This window comes from Bubalus bubalis, chromosome 18 (genome assembly GCF_019923935.1).
Source record: "Bubalus bubalis isolate 160015118507 breed Murrah chromosome 18, NDDB_SH_1, whole genome shotgun sequence".
NCBI classification, from domain to species: domain Eukaryota; kingdom Metazoa; phylum Chordata; class Mammalia; order Artiodactyla; family Bovidae; genus Bubalus; species Bubalus bubalis.
Genome location: NC_059174.1, coordinates 11,731,818 through 11,751,771, shown reverse-complemented (window position 1 = coordinate 11,751,771; position 19,954 = coordinate 11,731,818). Strand labels below are relative to the sequence as shown.

Below are 19,954 nucleotides of genomic sequence, written 5' to 3'. Positions count from 1 at the left end.
CCAGGATGGGGGTCTCCAGGTGCCAGTCGGAAGGGGGCTGCCTGAGGCCGAGGCCCCGTGACATCAGGGGCAGGGGACAAAAGGACTCAAGGCAGTGATGGTGGGGGTGGGCACCAGGGACCTACTCCCTATTTCCTGGAGCGTCATAAGCCCCTGGGCAGCCTGGAAAAAGCCCGGGTATCCGGGGCGGTGAAGGTCAGGGTAGATTCGGCCAATTCTGAGAGGGACAACATTTCACAAAGTAAAATAGAAAGTTGGACAGTGCATGCATTTTCCTAGGCTGCCATAGATGATTATCACAAAGCAGGTAGATCAAAACAACAGAAATGTATTCACTTTCAGTTCTGAAACTGAGGCGTCAACAGAGCCACCTCCCTCTGAGGGCTCTAGGGGAGGCTCCTGCCTGCCTCTTCCAGCTCCTCATGGCTCAGGTGTCCTTTGGCTCATGGCCACCTCCCTCCAGCCTCTGCCTTCATCTTCACACCACATGTCCTGTCTCTCTCTTCTGTCTCTTATAAGGACACCCATCCTTGGACTGAAGGCTCACTCAGGCCTGGTTCAGGAAGAGCTCAGCCAGAGACCCTTAGCCTAATTACATGTACAGAGAGAGGAGTCAAGATGGCGGAATAGAAGGACACGGAGCCCAGCTCCTGCTGAAGATACAGCCACTGGATGCTGGCAGAGGATACCAGATACCCCGAGGTACAAGAAAGAGCTCCACATAACCAGCTAGGATGAAACCAAAAAGAGAAAAAGGAATTGGCACGGGACCTGCACCCCTAGGAGGAAGGTGGAAAGGAGGAAAGGTCCCCCCACCATGGGGAGCCCCTTCTCGGGCAGGGACCTTAGCAGGGACAGAGGGAGAGCCTTGTAGGCTCAAGGGAGATCGCAGTGGCCAATTGGTGGCAGCCAGAACAGAGAGCCGCACAGAGGTTCCACGCCACCTCTCTGTGGTCCCCAGCCCGAGACTTGTGGCTGCTGGTACCTGCAAGGCTCGGGACTGAAACTCAGGCTTCAGGGGACTGACCTGTGGAGAGGACTGGGGTTAGAGACAGCCTGAAAAGGGCTGGACTGTGATGCTGGAACCGCACAACTCAAACTGGGACTGGAACCCAGGGGCTGGGAGTGGAAACCACTGTCTTCATTGAGAGTGCACGCTCAAGTTCTTTAGTCTCTTCACCGAAGGAATTCCGTGAGCGGCAGTGATAGCTAAGAGGTAGATTTATTGGGATGCACACTCCACAGAGTGTGGTCCATCTCAAATGACATGAGAGCAGCCTCAAAACATGGGGTGACTGGTTTTTATGGGCTGGGTGATTTCATAGGCTAACGAGTGGGAGGATTATTCCAACTATTTCGGGGAAGGGGAGGGGATTTCCAGGAATCGGGGCACCGCCCACGCTTTGGCCCTTCGTGGTCTGGGCCTCAGAGCTGTGCTGGCGCCCGTGGGTGTGTATTAGCTGACATGTTACAGCGAACGGGTCCTGAGGCTCAGGGTCCTCTGGAAGGTGACTCTTCCGCCATCTTGGGCCTAGTAGGTTCCAGCCCATTTTTGGCATGTCCTCAACGGCTCTTTCTTTTAAAACCTGTGCCCTGTCCCCTCCTTCCTGACCCAGTACCGGCCTCACCCAGGGGTGCTTGCAGAGGACGCCTGGGCACCAAAGAAGTGCAGCACCCTTGCTAAGGGGCGTACAAAGGGAGAGGCAGGGTACCATAGCAGCCTCTTTCTCATGGCACCTCTCGAGCTCCGGGAGAGGCCCATGGGGGGCTCCCGTGGCAGGGACAGTCTGGCCTCAGAGACTCTGGGCTCTGTAGGCACCTGCACTCAGAGGCAGGGCCAGGGTCCCTGCTGCTTCCAACGGCCACTCCAGGTGTGAGACCACTGCAGTCCTGGCCCCGACTTCAGCGGGTACGATCTGTGCTGGTGACCCTGTGAACACAGCACTGGGGGGCTGCCAGGACCCTTGCCATCCCCGATGGATGGCTCCAGGGAAGGAATTCTCCATGGCTACTCCCCCAGTAGGACTGTGGCCATCTCACCTACCACACAGCACAGCTCAGAAGTGGGTCTGGGGGCTTCTACTCCAAGAGTGAGGGAGCAGACCCTGTCCTGACAGGGCAGTGACAGTCACAGAGCAAAGAGGAGACTGCACTCACCACCTGCTGTAGCTCTGGCCACACCACCAGTCACACCCCCGTCAAGGGGATAAAGGCCAGCACACAGCGAGGAAAGAGACAGCAGCATCCATACCAAACAGCCCTCACACCGAAAATATTAAACCCACACGGGCTACACAAGCATGCTCCCACATAAAAATAGCCCTCCAAGACCCCAGTAGACAATTGTTTCTCCTAAACTCATAGATCAAACCAGCCAGTCCTAAAGGAAAGCAACCCTGGATATTCACTGGAAGGACTGATGATGAAGCCAAAGCTTCAATGCTGTGGCCACCTGATGTGAAGAGCTAACTTGTTGGAAAAGACCCTGGTGCTGGGAAAGATTGAGGGCAGGAGGAGAAGGGGGCGACAGAGGATGAGGTGGTTGGATGGCATCACTGACTCAATGGACATGAGTTTGAGCAAACTCCGGGAGATGGTGAAGGACAGGGAAGCCTGGTGTGCTGCAGTCCATGGGGTCACAGAGAGTCAGACATGGAGTCACAGAGAGTCATGACTTAGCAACTGAACAACAAAGTCATACAGCAAGAGAAATATAAGTAAAATGAAGAAGCAGAGGAACCACTCCCAATGAAAAGATGGAGAGAATGCCCCTGAAAGAACCAACCATGAAACAGACCTCCTCAGTCTGATAGACACAGAGTTCAGAAAGCAGATGATGAAAAAGGAGAAGGAATTAAGAAGGGTTAATGATAGAAATGCAGATGCCTGTGAAAAGGAACTAGAAACTATAAAGAGGACTAAGAAAAATCAGACAACTCATTTGCTGAGATGAAAGCTGAGCTGAAGACCATGAATAGCAGGATGAAGAATGCAGAAGAAGGAATAAGTGACCTGGAAGACAGAACAGTGGAAATTACCCAATCAGGACAGCAGGCAGAAAGTCAAATGAAAAAAATAAAAGCAGTATAAGAGACCTATGGGAGAATATAAAGCATGCCAACCTACACAGAACAGGGATTCCAGGGGAAGAGATGAGAAAGAGGGACTGAAAACGTCTTTCAAGAAATTATGGCTGAAAACTTCCCAAACCTAAAGAAGGAAACATATCCAGATACAGGAAGCACAGAGGGTCCCAAACAAGTTGAACCCAAACAGACCTACACCAAGACATATTATAATTAAAATGGTAGAAGTTACAGATAAAGAGAGGATTCTAAAGGCTGCAAGAGAAAAGCAAAGTGTTGATTAAAAGGGAACCCCCATAAGTCTATCAGTTAATTTTTCTACAGAAACACTGCAGGTCAAAGGGAGTGGTGAGATATATTCAAAGTCCTGAAAGGGAAAATCTGAGGACACGCAACCCAGCAAGATAATCATTTGGAATATAAGGACAGATAAAGAATTTCTCAGGCCAGCAAAAAAATGATAGAATAGAGCAACACTAAACTATCCTAAAGGAAATATTGAAAGATCTTTTCTAAATAGAAAAGAAGCAAGAGGCTATAGGAAAGAGAAAATCATAGTTGGAAAGTAAATCACTTAAGCCAATACACAGATTAAAAAATAAATTTTCTGTAAAAGTGATGATAACCACAATGAACAGCAAAAGATTGAACATGAAGAAAGAAGACATCAAAAGCATACAATGTGCAGAGGAGCGTAAGAAAATGTAGATTATTGTTCCCCCAGAAAGTGTTTGCACCTATATGACTGCCAGACTGAAGTAAGCAGACATACGAAGACGGTAACATACCGTTTACAAAGACTCTTTCTCCAAACAGGTCACATTCACAGCGTCTAAGGGTTAGGATGTGAACAAATCCTATCGTTTAACCCCTACAGACGGTTACAGGTAGCGGGGAGCCTGAGAGAGGAGAAGAAGGAGGGGACCTCTCCAAGGCGAAGAGAAGGGTGGGGGGTGCTGGAAGGCCCCGCTGGCCCACAGCCATCTGTCCTCCCCAGATCGCCATGGCGATGATTGTAATCAGGGCTCAGATGAAGCTCCCGGGGCCCTGCCGGGTCCAGCCCTGCCCTGGCCTCTCGTTTCCGGGCTGCGGTGTTGCCGCCTGCTGGGTTTCACGCTGTGGCTGGTTTTGATTCTTGGCTTTGTGTTTATTCGTTTGGATTGATTACTGCGTGTTATATAACCTGAGTGGCTACAGCAGCAAGCTGTATTTTACAACGTCCAGAAAGCCTGCAATGGCCCCGGGTACCCGAGTCGGCAGCCTGGCCTGTGGAAGGAAGGATGCTCCCAGGCGGGGGGCCTTGTTCAACGGTGATGAATTTCACGAGGGTGACAGGCAGGCATTAAACCCACTCAGACCCTCTGACAGGGCCCAAGGGACAGCATGACGGGGCCCTCACTTTGGTGGTGATGGGTTACGGCCGAGCTTTCAACCCAGCCTGCTCAGGAGAATCACCAGGGGCGACTCAGAAACAACAAACAGAGAAACTTATATCCAGGCCCAGAGTGTCCCGGTGGCCCAGACATCAGCATGTTTGTTTGTTTGTTTTAATATTTATTACTTTTCTTGGCTGAGCCGGGTCTTAGTTGAGGCTTGTGGGCTCTTCAATGCAATTTTTTTTTCCAGTTGTGGCATGCAGGATCTTTAAGCTGTGGCATGTGAATCTTTAGTTGTGGCGTGCGAAGTCTTAGTTGCAGTGTGCGTGATCTAGTTCCCTAACCAGGGATCAAACCCGAGCCCCGCTGCCCCACATTGGGAGCACAGAATCTTAGCCACTGGACCACCAGGAAAGTGCCTACATCAACATATTTAACATTCCCCCATCCCCTGGTCTTTTCCTTAAAATGGGAGGCATTCTCTCCCCCAGAGGCCTGCTGTTCCTTGGCAAGCAGTCAGCTGAGTCGCATGTCGAGGGCTTGGCCCCTACCTTCTGCGCCTGCCTGAGCTCAGCCCACACATCCCCAAGCCACCTGTGAAGTGAGGACATCAGCTGGGAGCTGACAGGGCAGGTGGGCGGATGGAGGCCGCCCAGTTCCTGTCAGGCCTGCCAAGGTTAACTGTCCTGCCATTCCACTTAACTAGGCACCCTGTGCCTGCACAAGTGGACCCCAGGTCTCGTGACTGAATCGGCCTGGGCACAGAGTGGATGAATGAGGGCACACGGCATCCCTGAGCCCTTTCCTGGCTCCCTTATTTGGGCTTCCTGCAAACAGCAAGGATCAGCCCAAGCCTTCACCTCAATTAAACAGCCCCTCTTCCGCCCCCACGCCAGTGCACACGCTCCCGCAGCCCCAGCCCACACGTGCATTTATTGTCTCTGCTGTCCACACTTCTCCTTTTATGGTTCCTCCAATCCCAGTCCTAAAGCTGGTCTGATTTTGTTCAGAGCCCGACGCATAGCACTGAAGCCCACGCCAGGCTTCCTGCCGCAGGTCAGTGGTGGTGAGGAGGGGCCATCCATCCCTGGGCGCCCTTGGGGGTACTTCTGGGTGCCCACCATGCTGCGACCCCCTAGAAGGCCCAGAAAAGTCAAAGAGCCAGCAGTGGGAGGCAGGGGAAGGAGGCAGGGTGGGTGGTCCAGAGGTGGGCCATCTGGGCGCCATCCTTTCCCAGTGGCCTGAGCCCAGGCAGATACACAGGCCCTGCTGAGCTCAGGTGCCTCACCTGTAAACTGGGCTTGAGGAGCCTGCCGTGCTCTGAGGGGCCACTGGAGGGTGAAATGAGCTCCTAATGCATCAGTTACGTGTTTCTGAGAGTGGCGGGTGCATGTAGCCCCCAGGGCCACCATCCTCACGGTCTCCCGCCCCTCCTCCACTCACTGGCTGAGGGCTCCTGGGCAGGTGTCTCTCCCTCTCTGAGTGTCAGTGTTTTCATCTATAAAGATGGACATGAGGTTGTGTCCTGATCAGTGCCAGGCATTTAGTAAATGGATGCTCAGTTAATAGGTTTCCCCTTTCCTGAAGGTGCTGATGGTCTAGGGAGGACCAGTGTCCAGGGATGACCTCGTAAGTCAGACTGGGTCAGGAGAGGGTTGGAGAGGGTTTCATACGCCGTTTCTGGCATCTCTGGGAAATTGCACCCCAGCTAGCATCAGTGGATACTCAACCCGCTTTCCATCTGTGCTCCCAAAACTAAGGTTGATTATTATGATCCCAATATGTTGCTCATACTTTTGAAAAGTTTGAATGCCCCATGGATGTAAGAGTTGAACCATAAAGAAGGCTGAGCACTGAAGAACTGATGCTTTTGAATGGTGGTGTTGGAGAAGACTCTTGAGAGTCCCTTGGACAGCAAGGAGATCAAACCAGTCAATCCTAAAGGAAATCAACCCTAAATGTTCATTGGAAGGACTGATGCTCAAGCTCCAATACTGTGGCCTCCTGATGGGAAGAATCGACTCATCAGAAAAGACTCTGATGCGGGAGAAGATTGAAGACAGGAGGGAAAGGGGACGACAGAGGATGAGATGGTTGGATGGCATCATTGACTCAATGGACAGGAGTTTGAGCAAACTCCAGGAGATGAAGAAAGACAAGGAAGCCTCAGTTTAGTTCAGTTCAGTCGCTCAGTCGTGTCTGACTCTTTGCGACCCTATGAATCACAGCACGCCAGGCCTCCCTGTCCATCACCAACTTCCGGAGTTCACCCAGACTCACGTCCATCGAGTCAGTGATGCCATCCAGCCATCTCATCCTCTGTTGTCCCCTTCTCCTCCTGCCCCCAATCCCTCCTAGCATCAGAGTCTTTTCCAATGAGTCCACTCTTCACATGAGGTGGCCAAAGTACTGGAGTTTCAGCTTCAGCATCATTCCTTCCAAAGAAATCCCAGGGGCTGATCTCCTTCAGAATGGACTGGTTGGATCTCCTTGCAGTCCAAGGGACTCTGAAGTCTTCTCCAACACCACAGTTCAGAAGCATCAATTCTTCGGTGCTCAGCCTTCTTCACAGTGCAACTCTCACATCCATACATGACCACAGGAAAAACCATAGCCTTGACTAGACGAACCTTTGTTGGCAAAGTAATGTCTCTGCTTTTGAATATGCTATCTACATTGGTCATAACTTTCCTTCCAAGGAGTAAGTGTCTTTTAATTTCATGGCTGCAGTCACCATCTGCAGTGAAGCCTGGCATGCTACAATCCATGGGGTTGCAAAGAGTTGGACACAACTGAGCAACTGAACAACAATTCCTTAACTAACATGTTTGTAGTGGGATAATTAGAAACCACAGATACACAAAAAGATGGAAACCCGAAACCACCAAGCAACCAGAGATGAGCAGTTCACGTCTTGGTGATAGCCATCCGTATTTTCTTTTTTAAAATGCGGAAGAGGGATCACCTTTTCCCCCCACAATCACATTTTGATTAAACACCCTCCAGTCTGGCTTCTCACCACCTGCAGCCACGGACCCACCCTCGCCCAGGTCACCAGTAACCTCCGTGTGATCCATTTCTGTGGTCACGTGACTAATTCCTTGAGCCCCTATTTCAAATCTGTCCACTCTTCTAAGTAGCACTGCAGTAAACATCCTTACTGCTAACACTGGCCACGTATCTCATTTATACACAAACCAATTCTTACATTAGCCCCTCCCCAAATGTGCAGCACCCGAAAGAGACGGCAGTGGCAGAGATTACATCTACCCTCCCCCACTTAGCGGAGCCGTAGCTCAGGGAAGCCCCACCCAGGACCTGGTGTAACCCCCGGGCCCCCTAAAAATAAAGGGTGGGGGCAGCAGAGCACAGTGGGAAGCCCACCCCAAGAGATGGGATGCTCCTGGTCCTGAAGGGACCAGGAAAGTGGCCCCAGCCACACGTGGGGACTGAGCGCTTGAAACATGTCTGGTTGGAGCTGAAACACCCTATGAAGTACCCGCCGTATTCTGAATAATTCATAGCAGAAAGCATTAAATATCTTGATAATTTTATGTTAATTGCAGGATGATGTATTTTGAATACAGTGGTTAAAATATTTGAAAAATCAATTCCACCTGTTCCCTCTTACGTCTTTTTGAATATGGCTACTAGAACATTTTAAATTACATATGTGGCTTGAATTCCATGTCTGTTGGACACCAGCCTAAACATCTCCCTTTTCACATACACAAAATATGTGTCTCCCCCAAGGAGCTCTGCCTTGCCCGTCTTGCTTCATTTGCTCTCACAGCCCTGGAAGGTGAAAATTCCTCCTCCTCATCTCACAGATAAAAACGTACCTCCTGGTGAGATGGGAGACTAGCCAGAGATCATGGAATCTGGGGCAGGGGCAAGCATGATCCAGAACCAGACCTCTGGCCACGGTCAAGGCGTGTCCCGTCCTCCCCAGGGAGTCTGCCTGCCTGGTCTCCAAACCCAGGTCTGCCAAGGCCTGCCATGACCCTGCCTGGAGTCCTGCTCAGCACGCCTCCCCTCCACCCCTGCCCTCCCCTCACTGCCCCAGGAGAGCAGGCTGGGGGAGGGCGGGCAGCTGCCCCTTGCCAGCCGGGTCCTGTCCCCATCAGGGTGACTGTTGACAGGACCACGTCCCAGCAGATGATGGATGCTTGTCCTCTCCCACAAGTCCTCAGACCTCAGAGCCAGAGGTGGCCCTGACAGGTCTTTTCTCAGTAAATCACTGCATTTATTTAGCCCTGAAGGGACTGTGTACAGAGCCCACTGGGCTGTGGAGGTGGGCACATCCACACCCTCCTGGACAGCCATCCATGCAGGACAGACTGCCCCCTCCACCGGAGGCGACCTAAGAACAATCTGGTTCAAATCTCCACCTTTTGCCATTTCTTCAAGTTTCAGAAGCACCTTTTCCGTCTTAGTTAGTTACGGTTCCGACAGTACATTTTACATGACTTGTAGCTAATTAAGATAGTGAAGAGCACCAGCTGGGGCGGTGGGGGTGGGGGGGGCGGTCCTCAAAGTCAGGATGCCTCTTATGGCCCCTGTCCCCCACTTTCTGGGTGTGAGCTAACAGCCACTCTTAACAGAATGCCACTGTGAGCTGGGCACTGGGCTTGCAATAGCCGTTCAACTAGGATTCGGATGCCTTGTTCTCTCAATAGGGAAACTGAGCCAGGAGGAGTGTCATGATGCCAGGAGATGGGGGAGGGGGCCGCTGCCTGCCAAGGGTCTTCCATAGAGAGCTGCCCGTGCAACAACGTGGGGGACACCCCAGCCCCACACAGTCCACACTGGGATCGTTATGCAGACCAAGAAGGCAGAACGGTGCCTCTGGAAAGATGCTGTTCATATAAGGCTGAGCTGTGTTTCCCAGGTGGTTCACTGGTGAAAGAATTTGCCTGCCAGAGACACAGGTTAGATCCCTGACCCGGGGGGATCCCACACGCCCTGGAGTACTGAGCCTGTGTTCTAGAGCCCGTGCTCCTCAACAAGAGAAGCCACTGCAAAGAGAAGCCTACACACCACAACCAGAGAGTAGCCTGCACTCGCTGCAACTAGAGAAAAGCCTGCAAGCAGCAGCGAAGACCCAGCACAGCCAAAATAAATAAGTTAAATTATGTATACATAAAATAAGGCTGAACTAGAGAAACTGGCAAAAAGTTGGGGGGAAAATGTAAATAGTGGCAGATTTTATTTTCTTGGGCTCCAAAATCACGGCGGACAATGACTACAGCCATGAAAATAAAAGACGCTTGCTCTTTGGACGACAAGCCATGACAAACCTAGACAGTGAGTTAAAAAGCAGAGACCAGACTTTGCCAACAAAAGTCCTCAAAGTCAGAGCTATGGTTTTTCCAGTAGTCCTGCACGGATGTGAGAGTTTGACCATAAAGAAGGCTGAGTGCTAAAGAATTGATGCTTTTGAACTGTGGTGTTGGAGAAGACTCTTGAGAGTCCCTTAGACTGCAAGGAGATCAAACCAGTCAATCCTCAAGGAAATCAACCCTGCATATTCATCGGAAGGACTGATGCTGAAGCTCCAATACTTTATCCACATCATGTGACGAGCCAACTCACTGGACAAGACCCTGACACTGGGAAAGACTAAGGGCAAGAGGAGAAGGAGCAACAGAGGATGAGATGGTTTGATAACATCACCGACTCAATGGACATGAGTTTGAGCAAACTCCAGGAGATAGTGAAGGACAGGGAAGCCTGGTGTACTGCAGTCCATGGGGTCGCAAAGAGCTGGACATGACTGAGCAACTGAACAACAGCCACAAGAGAAACTGGAACACCCCTACACTTCTGGTGGATACACAAAATGGTGCTGCAGCTGTGGAAAACTGTCTGGCAACTCCTCAAAAAGTTAAACATGGAGTCACCATAGGACCCAGCACTCCACCCCTGGGTGTGTACCTGAAGGACTGATTACAGGCACTCCAGATGTTCACAGTAGGCAGCAGTGTCCAGAACAGGCAAAAGCTAGAAACAACCCCAGTGTCCAGCCACAGACAGACATGGTCTGTCCATTCAGTGGACTATTACTCAGCCATACAATGGAAGGCAGTGCTGATACGGGCTACAACGTGGATGACCCTTGAAAGGGTTATACTGAATGAAAGAAGCCAGACCCAGGAGAATCGTAATACATGTTGTGCAATTCCATTTAAATGGAATGTCCTCAGAAAAGGCAAATGTGTACAGACAGAGAGGAGATGAGGGGTTACCAGAGGTCTCTCTCCTTTTGCCTCTTCTGGGGACGTTCGGGGAGGGGGTTGGGGGTGAAGATGGTGACCAGTGGATCCGGGATTCCCTCTTGGGGTGATGAAGGTATTCTAGAATTAGATAGAGGCCGTGAGTTTGTAACATCACAAATGTACCAAATGCCATGGATGTGTATGCTTTAAGGGGTTCGTTTGATGGTATGTTAATTCCACCTCAGTATTAAAAACAATAAAAAATAAGCCTGGGCAAGGAGAGAAGCAGATAGCCAGGGCTGTGGAGCCGCAGGATTTCTCTGTGCTGTGGAGCAGGGGCTCAGCAGCACCCACCAGGCACTCGCGTTGTTCGTGTTTCAGGCAAGACTGAGTCCTCCAATGCCCCAAGCCCCATCAGGCCAAAGAATGCTGAGTGATGGGTGGGTTGGTCAGCCTTGGGGGCTGGGGGAGTGGGGAGGGGGCAGTGGGCAGGTCACCATCAGCTCCACATGTCCACCCCCTAAGGACAGACTCCAGAAGCCCTCTGGGGACCATTTGCTTTTTAAAAGGGACAGGCTTCTTATCAAAAGCTCCTTTCAACCCCAGGTGAGAGTTTGCAAGTCTGCTTGCCCTTCCACCCCACCCCCCACCCCTACTCCCCCATGGAGCAAATCCCCCCAGGCAGCGAAGATTGAAAACCAAACCGAGTTGGGGGTGGGGGTGTTGCAGCCTGAACTCCCCAGAACCTGAATGCCCCAGATGCTCTCCCTTGGAGGGACTCGTGGCTAATCCAGCTCCCTCCCTCGGGAGACCAGGCTCAGGAGGGTGTTTCAGAACCAAACTAGAGAAACCCTGGACAACAACAAAGAAAGAAAGTTAAAGGTGTCACTGCTCAGCGCCATCCAAGGTGTTTGCACACACTGTCAGGAGACTTGGGTGAACAAACGTGCAGCCTTCTTCCTATGGGATGTTGGTTAGTTCACAGGGGCAGCTAGACGCGTCCACACGCTTTGGTCCATGACTCCTCTACTGGGAGATTATTGCAGGAGGTGAATGGGGAGGTTCACGAGGACTTACATCTAAGCATCTCTGTCCACAGCAGTGTTTATAAAGATGAGTACTCAGGAGCAGCCTCATTCCCCTGAGGAGGGGATGGTGTCAGTAAACACACAATGAGCTCCAAGGCTGACATTAACCCCACGTCCTCACCGTGTGTCTGTCCTGGCTTTTCCGTCCACTGGCAGAATCATCGTCCCCTCTGGACTTTGCCTTCTTCACAACACGGTTTGTTTTTCCGATTTTAAAATACGTGAGTTCCCAAGGATATTGAAAGAAATGAAAATATCTGATGATAAAATAGTAATGAGAGAACAACGGGATCTAAAATTATATAATAATTCAAGCTGTATTCTACAGACAGAAGGACAGAGACATAAAATACGGCAAAAGATACAAAGCAGTGAATCCCAGGATGGCAAGATTATAGTTAATAAATCACTCCTTAAGCACTTACATTTTTCATATAGTTTCTATAACAAATATTTTGTTTTATAACAAACATGTTATAATACTTAGTTTTCAAAAGAAATAAATGCGAGTTTGCTTTTGTTTTTTTAATGTTTTTTATTGTGGTAAAAATCACATAATATAAAACATACTAGTTTAGCCATATTTAACTGGACAGCTCTGTGGCACCAAGTACCTTCACTTTATTGTGAAACCCTCACCATCATCCATCTCCCAGATTTTTCACCTTCCTAAACTGAAACTCTGTCCCCATTAAACACTAACTCCCCAGCCCCCCAGCCCCAGCCCCAGCCCCGGGCATCTACCAACCTACTTTCTTAACCCTGTGAATTTGTCTGCTCTAGGTATTTCGCATAAGTGGAATCAGACAGTATTTGTCTTCACCTAGTGCATGTTGGAATGCATCTTCAAGGTTTACATTCATACATGTCCTTGTACGTTCATTTTTAAGTCCCTGCCCACCGTGAACTAAAACGACTGTGGAGGAGCACGCAGGAGGGGCGTGTGTGTGTGCAGTCTCTGCCCTGGGACGCCCCGCTTGCAGGGCCATCCTCCCAGGAGGCAGGTATGGGCTGTGGAAACTCTGGTTCTGTGGGTCAGGAGTGCTAAGTGGCCCTGCCGTTTGCCAGACCTTCTCCGGAGCAGAGGATCCCATGTGAGATAGAGGTCAACACCCACTCTCTAAGGAATCCTTTCAGGGTTCCCGGGGGAGGGCCCACTTGGTCCGCACCAGGCCCCAGAACAATGGAGGGTGTGAGGCTGTTTATTGTTCAAAGTCAGCGGAATTAGCAGAGACTTCAGCTCACTCAATACCTAAGATCCAGCCACCCTCCAGAAACCCAGCCTTCTCCAAGTGACACAAATTGTTCTCAAATCTCTTATTAGCGATGCTCTTAACTGTTGAAAGATCACAGGCCATGGGGCAGACAAAGCCCAGAGACTGCAGAGGGCAGCGGTGGCAGCTTCCAGAACAGGCAGCCTCACAGGCTGCGGCTGGGGGGTGGGGCGGGTGGTTCCCCGGGCGTCTGGGGAGGACGTACAGATCGGCCAATTGTGCTGAGACGCACGGGACGCCGCAAGCTGGACAGCTGACCGGCCTTGCCTTCCCTTGCCCTACGGTGGGGAGCACTCAGCCCATTTTATAGACTTTTTAAAAAAAACTATTTTATTCAAGTATAGCTGATTTACAGTGTGTGAATTTCTGTGTATAGCAAAGGGATTCAGTTATATATATATATATATATAATACTCTGTTTCATATTTCCCATTATGGTTTATCACAGAATATTGAATATAGTTCCCTGGGCTCTACAATAGGAACTTGTTGTTTATCCATCATGAAATAGTTTGCGTCTGCTAATCCCAAGCTTCCAGTCCTTCCCTCCTCTACCCTCTTCCCTCTTGGCAACCACAAGTCCCATTTTACAGATTTTTTTAAAGGGAGTTCAGAAAGATGACAAAGCTCTGAAAAAAGCATCACCCATTCATCCTTCAGCTTCTCAGGTGTCTCAGTGGTAAAGAATCCTTCTGCCAATGCAGGAGACGCGAGTTCAATCCTTGAGTGGAGAAGATCCCCTGGAGAAGGAAATGGCAGCCCACTCCAGTATTCTCGCCTGGAAAAATCCCATGGACAGAGGAGACTGGTAGGCTACAGTTCTTGGGGTCGCAAAGACCACTCGGCCACGACGTGACTGAATAACTGAGCACAATGCATTCATCCACCTATTTAAAGATACTTGCTGCAGTTGTATGCGTTGGGCACTATTCTAGGTGCTGAGGATATGATGTCAAACCCAATAGACAAAAATAGTTGACGTCAAGGAGCTTACATTTTCTGGGTGAGTGCAAACTCAAGACATGATGTCAGGCGGTGTTGAGTAAGAGGCAGGAAGGAGGTGAGGGTCAGAGGTGGAGAGCTGAGGGGACGGCTCAGCAGACATGGTGTGTGCGCCTCTCGCATCCCTCTTGTGTGTGAATTTCGTGGGTGGGCTGCATCGGTGTTGTCTTCTGGTGGTGACTCTCTATAGCTGTGCCGGCTGTCTAAGAAAAAATTATTTTTGACCAAAACCCAATAATAATAATAACTCCCACCTCTTAGGTACCTGGAGAAACTGGGGAAGCTGAGGGTTAACAGCCCTTCAGGCTGACCATCTGGGATCAGAGATCAGCTCCAAGTGTGACCTTATTTAAATTTCATAACTGCTCTGTGCCTCAGTATCTGCATCTGAAAAATGGGTTCACAGTGGTGCCTCTCTCCTCTGGTTGGTGTGAGAAGATGTTTATAGACAGGAGTCCCGCCTGTGCCTTTTGCTTTTTGTTGTGATGACTTTGGAAGGCTGTGGAAAGCTCTGGGCTGCTCTTTCATGAACATGGAGCGTTGCCTTATGTAATCCTCCCAGAGCTGAGATTTCCTGATTGACGGGACCCAGAAGGTGTGGGGGATTCCTCCTTTGGATTTGCAGAGAGGTGGGATCCAACTCTTGGACTCCAGGGCTGCTGGCAGCTCAGCTCCACAGGAACCACCGTGTGTCTGTCCCCCTGCCGTCTCGTAGAGAAACCAGAGCTCAGAGTCCTCCCTGTCCAGGGGTCAGAATGTCAGAGGGTCCCTGAGCCAGCCAGGGGTCCTGCTACATGTTCAAGCCTGCCCCACTTTCCTTGTGCCTCAGCCTCAAGGTTTGTTCCAGCAAAGACCGGCTTGGTATTTCCAGAAAACATTCTTCTCTTCCTTAAGAACAGAGCCCAGTTTATCACAAACCAGAAGCTCAGGGGTCAGGCCCTGGAAAGTATGGAGGAGGGGATTGGTGGTCTTACTTTTGGTGGTGGAAGGGAGTGGAGGCAGCACACCCATAGGACCGCTCTTGCTTTATGGGAGAGAAAACTGGGCTTGAGAAAGGAAAAGTGACTCAGACTCAGACAGAGCGGCAGGGCTGGCTGGGGCTGCGTCTCAGAAATTCTCCTAAATAACAGAGTTCCATCTTGCAACTTGGTATTGCCCGCCTGGCTCCCCAGCCCTGCCCACCTGTGGAGCCAGACCACCTGGGTTCACATCTGACCTCGCTGCCTCACTTATCCAATCTGTAAAATGGACACAAAAGTGATGCCTGTATGGCAGGGTCATTGCCACAGTGAACTGAATGAAGCCACGTGAGGTTTCCCAAACAGTGCCTGACTTGCTAGATATTCTGTGTTAACATTCATTAATGGTTGTTGTTCAGTCGCTAAGCCGTGTCTGATTCTTTGCAACCCTATGGACTGCAACACGCCGGGCTCCCCTGTCCTTCACTATCTCCCTGAGTTTCTGCAAATTCATGTACATTGAGTCAGTAATGGACTGCAATTTACAAGGCAGTGAGGGGCAGTGAGACATCAGAATTACTTCAAACAAATAACTGGAACGTATGTTTCAAAGTCATCAAGACTTGATCATTTTTTTAAGAAGATTTTAGAAGTTTTGTCAGAACTGTTTTCAGAAGACATTTTTGTATTCTGTTTTCTCAATGCGTTTACTAAGAAAGAGAAAACTGTGTGCTGAGACCAGGGATTCTTGTGCAAGTCAGGGTCTCGGTTCAGAAACTGTTCAGAGCTGTCCAGTTCATTCTCTTGGTTTTGCCAGTGGGGTGGGGTGGACAGAGAGGCCGAGGGGTGGGGGTGGGGCACACAGGTTCACGAGGGAGGGGCTCCTTCACGGTCCTTCAGGCAGACCACCTCAGGGGACCGAGCAGAGCCAGAGCACGCAGAGCTCCCCGTGCATCTGCCTCACCAGGCCTCAACCCAAGTGTCTGACCGATGGAGGTGATGCTTCTGTATAGACGAGGTGGCCCCTGGACCACCGCAGGCTTTCACCCAATGCAGGTGCGGACTTAGGACAGACAAACCTCTGAAGTCCCCAGCATGCCAAGTGCAAGCTCATGAAGGAAGTTAAAGTGTATAAATTGAGGTTCAGATCAGGGGACCACCTGGGAGCAGGTAGAACGTGCTGAAGCCGGATTCCACGCCCGGCACAACCCCCTCCGAGTCTCTGGGGCGGGGTCGGGCATCTGTACCATTGGAGCTCTCGGGGACCAAAAAGGACAGGCAGGGCTGGGACCCGCCGGGCCGGGGGGATGGGAGGTAGAGGTGGGACGAGCAGGAGACAGAGTCTCTGGGGCAGACGTGAGCCAAATGGTGAAGGGGAGAAAGATGCGAGACCCCTGCCGCCTTCCCCCACCTCCGCTTCCCCCGGCCTCTCTCATCTCCACCTCCTGCCCACCCCACTTATCTCCTGATTCTCAGCTGCTGCTCCGCAGATCTCCGCGGCTTTCTCCTCCTGTCCATCTGTCCCCCCTCCCCCACCATTCTCCTCTCTCCTCCTGTGGAGCCGGTCCTGCGATATCACCTCCTTCCTGGCCTTCGGTCCAGGCTTTGATGCCGGAGGTGTAAGGTTGCTGCAGCCTCAGAGGGAATGGAACTAGGCTCCTGAGGAGTTGCTCTTACTGGATCACCGAAGCAGTAGCAGCGTGGGAGGCTTTGCTAAAGCAGCAAGTGCCTGGAATCCCCCTCCTTAGGGCATGTGAGACACAGGCGGCCTTGCCTGCCCCACCGGGGCTTCCAGGCCATGCTGAGAACCTCCGTCCCAGGGCATGTTTGGCTGGACCCTCTGTCCAAGCTGGACAAGGACCTAGGAGGTTCAGTGCAGTCCCACTGGGCTGCAGGATGCACGGTGATTTGAAGAGTCTGCCAAGAAGTGGGGCAACAATGCCTGCCCAAGAGTGACGGAGGTGACATGGGGAGGCCCCCCGGGAGCTGCAGGGGCCATGGGTCTGTCCCCGTCCCCCCTAGTGCTTCCCGGGTCACACGCAGGACGCGGACACTTGCTGCCCGCACCGCTGGCCGGCACTGCTCCACAGGAAGGAACCAGGCTGGGTATTGAAGTGGGCACGAGCCGGAAGGCACACTGCTCATTGTCTGTGTTGGGAAAGGGGAGACAATTTCCCAGCAAGAGCCTGGGGTAGATGAGGTCTTAGGGGGGGAATCTGAGGAGCTTGGGTCACTTGGAGACGAGATGTGGCTGAAATGCAGGAGATAAAGCAGAGCGGGGCTGTTGGTCCCTGAGTCTGGGTGCTGAGTCAGTTGACAGCAAAAACAAAGTGAATAAAATTCCTGACCTGTATTTTCAAAGCACCTTTCAATCCCCTCTCCTGTGGGCTGGATGCTCTAAGCCCACTTTGTTTTCTTACTTATTTTCTTCTTATTATTATTTTACTTATTTGTGTTTCTCCACTGTGTCGAATGGCATGTGGGATCTTAGTCTGCCGATAAGGGATCAAACCCGAGTCCCCTGCAGTGAAATCAGAGTTTTAACCACTGCGCCACCAGGGAAGTCCCTCTGAGACCACATTTAGGGGTGAAGCAAGAAAAGCCCTTAGTGATTCCAGGACCCGAGTTCACATGCACGCTGTGCAGCCACTTTCTCACGTCTGCTCCGAGCTGCCTCTCACGGGTCCCTGGAAGGGCTTTAGGAGGACACGGTGACCCTTAAGCGGTGCAAAGAGTCGCAGTGCTGGGATATGCCCCAGCCTTTTCACAGAAGGAGAAAACGGGGCCCAGAAATAAAGACGGGCTCCTGGTCATGCAGATAGTGGGGGCACAGGCCCCATCGCCACCTCCCTGACCCCCCGAGAGACCCCCGAACCCCGGCTCCCAGGTGGTGGGCACACACACATACACACACACACACACACACACACACACCTCTGGCAGTGGGAATGCACAAATGCCTGAGACGCCACCGGGTGTGCGGAAGGGGTGGGATCTTATATTCCAAATGATTTTTTTTTCTTTTGAATGTAGACATCTGGCGTCCTATAAATAAAATTGAAAATGTAAATATTGTAAAACTCATTAGAGAGTGGTTTTCAGTTTGCTGAGAGCATGGGTCAGCTGCGACCCCACTGTGCCGTGGTGGGAAAGCCACCCCACACGCCGGCGTTCCAGCACCGCACGTCGTCCCGGTATCCCCCGGCTGGCCAAGCGGAGCTGAGTCTGACGAATAAACATTAAAACGTGGGTCGGTTGTCTCCTATTTATTAACTCGCATTAACAGTTTTCAGGAACTACGTAAAAACCTTTCTGCTTTCATTTCATACACAGGGAAAAAAAAATACATCATGAAGGGAGAATATCACATTTTCTGTCGTAAGAACACGGGTTTCGGTGCGCACCGGTCGAGCCCCAAGACGTGCACTCGGCCAGATTCCTAATATCAGGTTTACAGCACTCTTCAAAAGACGTTTTCTGTCCGAGACACATTAAACAAGCTTTATTTAATAACGCTCGATTTGACTTATCCAATTTAAACATTTGCTCTGATCAGCGACCATTTGATCCTGCCTTCGTTTCAGGCAGCAGAATAATTTCTCTGGGTTATTTTTCTTTGGTGCAAGGTTGATCCTGGAGGCAGAATAACTTCTCTCAAATTCTCTGTGTTTCTCTAATTCGTGCTGCGAGTGGAAAGGGATAGAGCCATAAAAAGCCTGTGCTGAAGGCTGCTTTTATAATGTTTACGTTGCTCGTCCTCACGTCTGTCTGGCTAAATACAGGCGATATCATTTAAAAGACCCCTCCTAGCCCGATAATTAGGAGAGACCTTTTTCTTAACTTAGAGCATCAGAACATGAAGAAATTCTCAACTTGGCGATCTTTGTGGGAATATATTTTGCCATCTGCCATCTACTTGCCCCTACTCAGGGATTTTTTTAACAGTGGAGTGTAGCAACCGAATGGTTATCCATTAAAAGTCAAAGAATTTAAGACAGTGAGGGGGGAGAGAGTTTAATATCTTAATTCACTCTGTTTTAAAAGAGGAAATGCTGCTTTGATTCTACTGTCTCAGGGGTTATTTCATATAGCTCTTTAGATTACTGCTATTACTCCTGTTATGATTTTACTATCATGATATTAAAGCACAAACCATCTTTTTTTAGGGTTCATCTTTGCATGCCGCCCTTTACAAATATCCAGCTGGAAGCCGGTAGCCCCGACTCCCGCCTGTAGGTATGGTAAAGTCATTCATAAGGACAGAAACCTCTGCCAGCTCCACTCCCCCAGAGCAGCGCAGGGTAAGTTGGCCAGCAGGGAGGGTGGGAGCCCCCCTGGCCGTTATCTGAGTGACCTCCGGGCAGGCATCTGCTCCTAGGCCGGGAGGGGGGTCTTTGTCGGTGAAAGGAGCGTTTGCAGGGCCGGCCAGCGCCTGGTTTATGGACCCGGCCGGTGGGAGGGTGCACCCCGCCCAGCCTGCATCCAGGCCTGAAGTGTTTACCCGTGGGGTGATTTACATCACCCAGGTGTTCATTCGGGAAACATCTCAGCTCTGAGCTGACACGGTGATTGCCCTGGAGTTGCAGACTTCGGCATTCTTCTGTTCATAACGTCTGGGGGCCAAAGAGATTTTTAAAAACAGAAAGTCCTGGCCCAGAGTGGTTCGTGTCCTGGGGTGTTCACACAGGAGGGCTGAGGGACGTCTGAGCCTGGTGCCCCTCGCCCTTCCCCAGGTAGAGGAAATTCCCGTCGCCCAAACTGCGGCCCTCCCCACCCTCCTGCAGACCCCTGTCCTCCGCAGGCTGCTCTGGCCTTTCTGTAGCTGCGGACACTCCGCGTCAGGCTTCCCCACTGCTGTTGGCATCCCGGGGCTCCCCAAACCAGAAGTGCTCTCCTCAGCCAAGATGCAGGAAGATGTGGGTCTCTGGAACACAGACGTGTCCTGGAGAAA

General features: G+C 51.0%; 1 long non-coding RNA gene across 1 annotated transcript in view; it reads left to right on the top strand.

The window, feature by feature from the left end:
- Nucleotides 1-19,954, top strand: part of LOC102402959 — an 84,758-nt gene that overhangs the window by 48,042 nt on the left and 16,762 nt on the right. Inside the window, exon 3 of the long non-coding RNA XR_326558.4 lies at nucleotides 19,170-19,304. This is a non-coding gene — a long non-coding RNA (uncharacterized LOC102402959). The remainder of the gene's footprint in view (nucleotides 1-19,169; nucleotides 19,305-19,954) is intronic.